The following is an 8,495-nucleotide window of genomic DNA, read 5'->3' as shown; positions in this document are numbered from 1 at the left end:
TCATTGAGAGAGAGAATTGATGTGTCCATCAAACGGTCTCCAAAACAGTTAGACGATGGAGTGGAGAGCTGTGGTGTTCTCGCGGGTCACATTTGGCCCGCGAGATCTTTGTAGTAGTGGGGTTGGTGGGAGTGGCGGCCACTATCCAACTCATGCCTTTTTTTCCTTCAAGTCCGCCTCCGTGTCGAGGTTGTGGTGACCTCTTGATTTTTTTATAAAATATGCGAACATTTTTTTGGAAAAAAATTTAATTTCAGAGTAAAAGGCAAATAAAATTTGAAATGGGAAGTTTTTTTGAAATTCACAAATATTTTTTGAAAAAAGGAACCATTTTTAAGGCGGAGAAACAAGCATTTTTTTAATTTGTTAACAATTTTTCAAAAAGGAAACTTGTTTTGAACATTCATAACAATTTTAAAATATGTATTTTTAACCACGAACATTATTTTGAATTTGTGAACATTTCAATAAAAAGGAATATTTTTTGAATTTCTATTATTTTATAAAATGGAATCATTTAAAAAATCTTGAACAATTTTGGATTTTTTAAAAATGTGTTATTTTTTCGAATTTTGAACTAATTTGGAACAAGAATAAAAATTTAAAGTTCCAAATATTTTTGAAAATGGGAACAAACTTTGAAATTCTAAAGATTTAACAAAAAAATTTACAAAAATTTCTAAAAATAATAAATTTATATGAAAAAGGAAAAATAACTTGGAAAGGAAAATAGAAAAAGAACACAAAAAAATGAAAATGACCGGCCCACTATTGGGCAACCTATGCGAAGCTCTAACTATATTCCGGTATGTGCGGCAAATAAGATTTCCCAGGTGCGTGAGCTGGATATAAGTGGGCTGGCTTCTTTGGGCCTTAGGGCGTCCCGCCCACGTACGAAATTCTAGATAAAACTATTTTTTTCTTTTCTAGCAGATGGACCACAAAAATTTAGTAACACCTCGGATGTAAAAAATTCGGTGGTGAACGGATGAAAAAATTTTAGAAACGCACGTTGCTTTATTAGTAGGTATAGATATGACAACACGATAAGTTTCATAAACTTCAAATAAGTTTTGGATGTACTAGAATTTCAAAATCAAGATTCTCAATGTTTGAGATTTCTTGCACGGGGAGTAAACATGCACCCAATGAGACACATGCGTTTTCGCAATCCATTTGGGTGCACTATCACGTGTGCATGTAGCTCAAATTTGATTTTTGCACATTATACCCCTAGAAAATCAATCAATGTACTAAAACGTCTTAATGATCTCTATTGTTTTGTTTTCAAAATTAAAATGTCCCTCCTTTGGTAACATATGTTCACCACGGGATAATTTAACATGCATCGTAGTTGTGGTGGATTCGCGGTGTGTGTGTGGGTGTGTGCGTCTGGGGGTGGCGGGTGGCTCGCAGTACACTACAAGTCATGAGCCACCGTGTGGGTTGGCCGTTTTGTGAGGTAGGTGCCGCATCAGAGTCGTGAATTCATTATTTAAAACATTACACAACCCTTTCATACATATATGTTTTGTCCACATGTAGTCGATGGTTGTCCTACACGACACTCGATACTCGCGTGTGACGCTTTCTGTGGGCCCCGCGAGGTCGTCGTCCATCAATTTGATGAACAGCCGATAGTGAGGTTAATTTGAGCAGCAAGGTAGAATCTTTTTTGTTTGTGTTATAGTGGGAGTATATATATATAATAGGCATCGAAGAGGTGGGAGGAGACTAGCATATATACTATACATACGCGTCTGTGAACAAGTACGCCTCACTCAGTGTCGGGACTTTTCGGTTTCCGAGGCGCGTGCCACATCAAAGTTGTGAAATTGGCTATTCAAACATCACACAACACCTCTTTGGGCCACACGCATGCAAGCGGCGGTTATCCTAGGACACTCACATGTGACGTTTCCATCTGTGGGCCCTTGAGGCCATCGTTGATGCATGCATCACTTTGACCTACATCGGGAGAGGTTAATTAATTTCACCATGAAGGAGGATTCTTTTCGGGTTTTACAATAGGAGCATATAGTATGCGCCGAAGAGGGGGAAGGGGACCGTCATATGTAATACGCTTCATGAACCTCGCTCTATGTGGGGACTTTGGTTTTTTTAGTCAAGTGCCACATCAAAGTTGTGATTTTTGGGTAAATTCAACATATGTTTGGCCCACATGCAAAGCGATGGTGTTTGTCCTCTCGCACCCACTTAAGCGGTTATCAGCGATATCGATGCTTTCCATCTGTGGGCCCGCTTGGTCCATCCCTACTTTTCCTGACAATGAGAGAGGTTAATTTGACTTAGGAGGCGATTTTTTTGTAATACGGTAGGTATATAGGTCATGCTCTAGGATGACATGATATAGTTTGAGCACACACATGCATGTGTATGCATGAATCCCTCCCATCAAGTCAAAGTGGCTAGTACAACGACACGTCATGAACCGATCTCGCTCTGTGTGGGGACTGTACGATTTTAGACACACGTACCACAACAATGTTGTGAAATGGTATTCAAACATGCATGAACGCATCACCTCCATATGTATGCATGTAGTGGTTTTCTTCGAACAGTACACTCCCTTGCGTGGTTATTGGCGACAAGCCTATATATTTGTGGGCTTGTGTGGACATCCATGATCGCCTTGACCGATAACAATATAGGTTACCATGGAGGATTCTTCCTTTGGTTCATGTTATCGTAGTATAGGTCATGGTGATATTCATACCTAATTAAGTTTGAGCACATACTATGCACGCATGCATGAATCCCCATCATCGGCTTGAAGTGTGGTGTGACATACATATGCATCATCAACCTAACCCTCACTCAGTGTGGGATTTCTGGTTCGAAAGCACGGTGCCACATCAAAGTTGTTCCATTGTGTATTCAAAACACACCTGTCCATACATATGTTTGGGCCACACGCAGGCAGTGGTTGTCTTCAGGGACTACCTACTTGTGTGATTATTGGTGAGCTAGCCCATCTCTGGGGTCGCATGGACGGCCATCACTTTGACCAACAACAAGAGAGAGGTTGTACAACCAAGGTGGATTATTCTTGGTCCGTTTTACGATCCATCTTGGTGAGGTTCCTCTCTGGCCGCCGACTGAAAGTGGGTGTGGGGGGGGGGACTGCTACTTCGCACTTTGCTAGGTGATCCTCGGTTGGGGCGGCATGCATTCACAGCTTAGGATTCCCTTCATGCGGACACGAGGGGGCAAGCAATACCATGCGCATTGCGAGATAGGTGCCACATCGAAGTTGCATTTGGTATTTGAACATCAAACCACCTTTTTTAAACATATATTTGGTCCACATGCAAGTGTGTTCATGTTCTGACCCTCTCCCATGTCATTTTTCACCAAATTTATTAACATTAGACAAGTCAGATGACGCAATAGACACGGTTCACTCACACTAACCGTGTGCCACGCCGGTGCCCTGTCACGCACACCCGCATAGTGCATTGGGCTCCATGAGGCTTCCCCTCTCAACAATATCTACCCGCCTGCAGCTTTTTTCTGTTCGATAACACACGGTCATTATGTTTCAACTGTGTGTGATGTTTATTGTTCCCAATCCCACCTGCATCCCTCAAAAATATCTACCCGCCTCGAGGGTTTTTTTGTTTCATAACACACGGTTGTTATCTCCAGACCATGTGCGATGCACCATCATCCAAATTTTTAATAGCATCGGCATTTCACTCCCGCGTTTGACTCCCGTGTAGTAAAATTTTCAGTAGTCATGTCATTTCCTCAAACACACCCCCTGATACGTGCCCAACATATCTATAATTTTTGATTGTTCCATGCTATTATATTATCTGTTTTGGATGTTTAATGGGTTTTAATATGCTATTTTATATTATTTTTGGGACTAACCTATTAACCGTAGGCCCAGTGCCAGTTTCTGCTTTTTTTTCCTATTTTAGAGTTCCACAGAAAAGGAATACCAAACGGAATCCAAACGGAATGAAACCTTCGTGATGATCTTTCTTGGACCAAAAGCAATCCATAAGACTTGGAGTTGAAGTCTGGAACTCCGCGAGGCAGCCACGAGGTAGGAGGGCGCGCCCAGGGGGGTAGGTGCGCCCACCACCCTCGTGGGCCCCTCGTAGCTCCACCGACATACTTCTTTCACCTATATATACTCTTATACCCTAGATCGATCGCACAGAGCCACGAAACCACTTTTCCACTGCCGCAACCTTCTGTACCCATGAGATCCCATCTTGGGGCCTTTTTCGACGATCTGCTGGAGGGGGAATAGATCACGGAGGGCTTCTACATCAACACCATAGCCTCTCAGATGAATCGTGACTAGTTTACCAAAGACCTTCAGGTCCATAGTTATTAGCTAGATGGCTTCTCCTCTCTCTTTGATTCTCAATACAAAGTTCTCATCGATGTTCTTGGAGATCTATTCAATGTAATACTATTTTGCGGTGTGTTTGCAGAGATCCGAGGAATTGTGGGTTTATGAACAAGATTATCTATGCATATTATTTGGTTCTTCTATGAATTCTTATATGCATGATTTGATATCTTTGCAAGTCTCTTCAAATTATCGGTTTTGTTTGCCCTGCTAGATGGATCTTTCTTACAATGGAGAAGTGCTTAGCTTTGGGTACAATCTTGCGGTGTCCTTTCCCAGTGACCGTAGGGGCAGCAAGGCATGTATTGTATTGTTGCCACCGAGGATAAAAATATGGGGTTTATATCATATTGTTTTAGTTTATCCCTCTACATCATGTCATCTTGCTTAAAGCGTTACTTTGTTCTTATGAACTTAATACTCTAGATGCATGCTGGATAGCGGTCGATGAGTGGAGTAATAGTAGTAGATGCAGAATCGTTTCGATCTACTTGACATGGACGTGATGCCTATATTCATGATCATTGCCTTAGATATCTTCATAGCTATGTGCTTTTCTATCAATTGCTCGGTAGTAATTTGTTGACCCACAGTAATACATGATATCTTGAGCGAAGCGACTAGTGAAACCTATGGCCCTCGGGTCTCTGTATTATTATATTGCATCTCTTTTATTTACATCACATCTTGTTTACTATTTTGCAATCTTTACTTTCCAATCTATACAAAAAATACCAAAAATATTTACTTTACTATCTTTACCAGATCTCACTTTTGCGAGTGGTCGTGAAGGGATTGACAACCCCTTTATCGCGTTGGTTGCAAGGTTCTTGATTGTTTGTGCAGGTACTAGGTGACTTGTGCGTTATCTCCTACTGGATTGATACCTTGGTTCTCAAAAACTGAGGGAAATACTTACGCTACTTTGCTGCATCACCCTTTCCTCTTCAAGGGAAAACCAACGCATGCTCAAGAGGTAGAAAGAAGGATTTCTAGCACCGTTGCCGGGGAGATCTATGCCAAGTCAAGACATACCAAGTACCCATCATAAACTCTTCTCCCTCGCATTACATTATTTTCCATTCACCTCTCGTTTTCCTCTCACCCACTTCTAAAACGATTTTTGAAAACCTCCTCCTTTTCTTCGCCTTTCTTTCGTTCGTCTTTTTCGTTTGCCCTTATGTCTTACATGGATTGTTTGCTGCTTGGTATAAATGTGTGTTTATTGCAAATAAGAACCAAAACTTATGGATCCTCATCCACTTTCTAATCTTTTTAAGAGGTCCAATTATGTCGAACCAATTGCTATTGAGTTGAGTGCACTAGATTATCTTTATGAAGTTTTGCTTGAAATCCGTGAATCTGAAATTGTGATGAAGTGCTCTATGAAGTGATTCACGAAAGATCTTTTAATAAAAAGCATGATTGCAATGATGTTATTATAAATTCTATTAATATCAATTGTGCTAATAATATGCAAAACCCTAATCTTGGGGATGCTAATTTTGCTATATCTACTACCTGTTGCAATGATCATGATTGGGGTGATTCTTCTTATAATCTTAAAAATTTATTTAAGCCCCATGATGAATATATGATTGATGATAATGTTTGCAATAATATTGAAAGTGGGTTTGTAAGAGTGTCAACTTTATATCCCACATATTAGGATAACGTTCAATGTTATGAAGTTTTTTATAAAAGTGGGTACGGAGAGGTCATGACTTTATTTTATGATAATCCCACTATTTTGGAAGAGTATCAACTTTGCATGCATGTGGATCATGAAGAGAAAATTTTATGTGATAGCTATATTGTTGAATTTTATTATGATCCTACATGTAATTATTATGAGAGAGGAAAATATGGTTGTAGAAATTTTCGTGTCACTAAATTACCTCTTGTTATGTTGAGATTGCTATTGTTTCTTTCTCCTTCCTTGCATATGCTAGTTTTTCCTTGTCTTGATAATTTGTTTGCTTATATAATGCATATGCATAGGAAGTATGTTATACTTAGATGTAATTTTCATATGCTTCATGATGCTCCCTTCGTGTTTCAATTTCTATCTTTCATGTGAGCATCATTAAAATTATAGATGCCTAGCTTAATGGCTTTAAACGATAGCGCTTGTTGGGAGGCAACCCAATTTTATTTTTGTTCTTTGATTTTTGTTCCTGTTTAGTAATAAATAATTCATCTAGCTTCTTTTATGATTATGTTTTTATTTTTTAATTAGTGTTTGTGCCAAGTAAAGCCTTTAGGATCTTCTTGGGTGATTGTTGTTTGATCTTGCTGGTAAAAACAGAAAGTATGCGCTCACGAAAATAATTATCATATTTTACCAGAGAGCGATAATATACCAATTCCAACAGAAGTAGATCAATATACTATTTATCCTGGTCTTCCTAATTTTTAAGAATTTTTGGAGTTACGAAAGTATTCGAAACCTCCAAATTGATACAGACTATTCTGTTTTTGACAGATTCTGTTTTTCGCGTGTTGTTTATTTATTTTGATGAATCTATGAGTAGTATCGGGGGTTATGAACCATAGAGAAGTTGGAATGCAGTAGTTTTAACACCAATATAAATAAAGAATGAGTTCATTATACTACCTTAAAGTGGTGGTTTATTTTCGTATACTAACGGAGCTCATGATATTTTCTGTTGAAGTTTTGTGTTGTGAAGTTTTCAAGTTTTTGGGTAAAGATTTGATGGATTTTGGAATAAGGAGTGGCAAGAGCCTAAGCTTGGGGATGCCCAAGGCACCCCAAGGTAAAATTCAAGGAAAACTAAAAGCCTAAGCTTGGGGATGCCTCGGAAGGCATCCCCTCTTTCGTCTTTGTCTATCGGTAACTTTACTTGAGTCTATATTTTTATTCATCACATGATATGTGTTTTGCTTGGAGCGTCTTGTATGATTTGAGTCTTTGCTTTTTATTTTACCACAATCACCCTTGTTGTACACACCTTTTGGGAGAGACACGCATGAATCGGAATTTATTAGAATACTCTATGTGCTTCACTTATATCTTTTGAGCTAGATAATTTTGCTCTAGTGCTTCACTTGTATCTTGTTAGAGCACGATGGTGGTTTTATTTTATAGAAATTATTAATCTCTCATGCTTCACTTATATTATTTTTAGAGTCTTTTAGAACAGCATGGTAATTTGCTTTGTCTATAAAACTAGTCCTAATATGATGGGCATCCAAGATGGGTATAATAAAAAAAATTATATAAAGTGCGTCGAATACTATGAGAAGTTTGATGCTTGATGATTGTATTGAGACATGACGATGGTGATATTAGAGTCATGCTAGTTGAGAAGTTGTGAATTTTAGAAGTACTTGCGTTGAGGTTTGCAAGTCCCGTAGCATGCACGTATGGTAACCGTTGTGTAACAAATTTGAAGCATGAGGTGTTTCTTTGATTGCCTTCCTTATGAGTGGCGGTCGGGGACGAGCGATGGTCTTTTCCTACCAATCTATCCCCCTAGGAGCATACTCATAGTGCTTGGTTTTTATGACTTGTAGATTTTTGCAATAAGTATGTGAGTTCTTTATGACTAATGTTGAGTCCATGGATTATACACACTCTCACCCTTCCACCGTTGCTAGCCTTGCTAGTACCACGCAACTTTCGCCGGTACCATCAACCCACCATTTACCTTCCTCAAAACAGCCACCATACCTACCTATTATGGCATTTCCATAGCCATTCCGATATATATTGCCATGCAACTTTCCACCGTTTTGTTTATTATGACACGCTTCATCATTGTCATATTGCTTTGCATGATCATGTGGTTGACATAGTATTTGTGGCAAAGCCACCATTCATAATTTTTTCATACATGTCACTCTTGATTCATTGCACATACCGGTACACCTCCGGAGGCACTCATATAGAGTCATATTTTGTTCTAAGTATCGAGTTGTAATCCTTGACTTGTAAATAAATAGAAGTGTGATGATAATCATTATTAGAGCATTGTCCCGTGTGAGGAAATAAAAAAAGAGGCCAAAGAAGCTAATGAAAAAAAGAGGCCAAAGAAGCCAAACAAAAAAATAGAAAAGAGAGAAGCGACAATGCTACTATCCT

The sequence above is a fragment of the Triticum urartu genome, chromosome 3A (assembly GCF_056163025.1).
Source record: "Triticum urartu cultivar PI428250 chromosome 3A, HENAU_Tu73, whole genome shotgun sequence".
Lineage (NCBI taxonomy): Eukaryota > Viridiplantae > Streptophyta > Magnoliopsida > Poales > Poaceae > Triticum > Triticum urartu.
The sequence above is the reverse complement of the archived record's forward strand: the minus strand, read 5'-3'. Positions refer to the sequence as shown.